Genomic DNA, 909 nt, shown 5'->3' on the forward strand with positions numbered 1-909 from the left:
TTTTTTTTTTTTTTTTTTGATTTACAGGATCATGCTCAATGTGGTTTCGTCATTCGCGGGTACCATCTTTACTACATTCACCCACCTTTTATTGAATCCTTCATGAGACAAAACTTGCCTCTCTAATCTCACCTTCCTTTTCTAGTGGTACATGAAAAAGTTGATGAACGATTGGCCCAGATAGGAAAGTGTTTGTCTCTAAAGCTTTCGCTCGAGTCCACCACACACATTCTTTCACCATGGCCACAAGTACGATGAAAACTGCCTTGCCTTCCCGGTTAAGAGAAGGTGGCGGGGCAATTTTCACGATAGGCTCGGCCGACAACCGAGTTTGTCCCTCACGTGACAGCAGCCATTCGGCATAACCCCACAGGTCCGAAATGTTTGGATACTGCACGAGTGCGTGCAGAACGGTTTCTTATTTCTTTATTGCCCACAAAGGGCTAAACATAGAGAGGACAAACAAGGACAGACAAGGAGATTAACTTGATTTCATCGACCCCAGTGCGTAACTGGTACTTAATTTATCGACCCCGAAAAGATGAAAGGCAAAGTCGACCTCGGTGGAATTTGAACTCAGAACGTAACGGCAGACAAAATACCGCTAAGCATTTCGCCCAGCGTGCTAACAATTCTGCCAGCTCTGACCGCATCTCGGGGACGTCGGTCTAGTGTATCTCGAACCGTGCCTGTCGAGCTTATTCCAAACGGGCAATGCTTCCCGGTAGCACTGCCAGGCCAGAGATCTCTGGTGATTGTCCATAGGTCCCGGCCCGAAAGTTGTCCTGAACAGGCAGGTTCTTCATCGACGCCCAGATTCTCCGAGAACGTCATCACACTTCCCCTCCACTAATCGTTTATAGTACGCCTTCGTGGAATTGAAGTCGCACAAGTTTGGTCCCAGACTGT

This window comes from Octopus bimaculoides, chromosome 11 (genome assembly GCF_001194135.2).
Source record: "Octopus bimaculoides isolate UCB-OBI-ISO-001 chromosome 11, ASM119413v2, whole genome shotgun sequence".
Classification (NCBI taxonomy): Eukaryota; Metazoa; Mollusca; class Cephalopoda; order Octopoda; family Octopodidae; genus Octopus; species Octopus bimaculoides.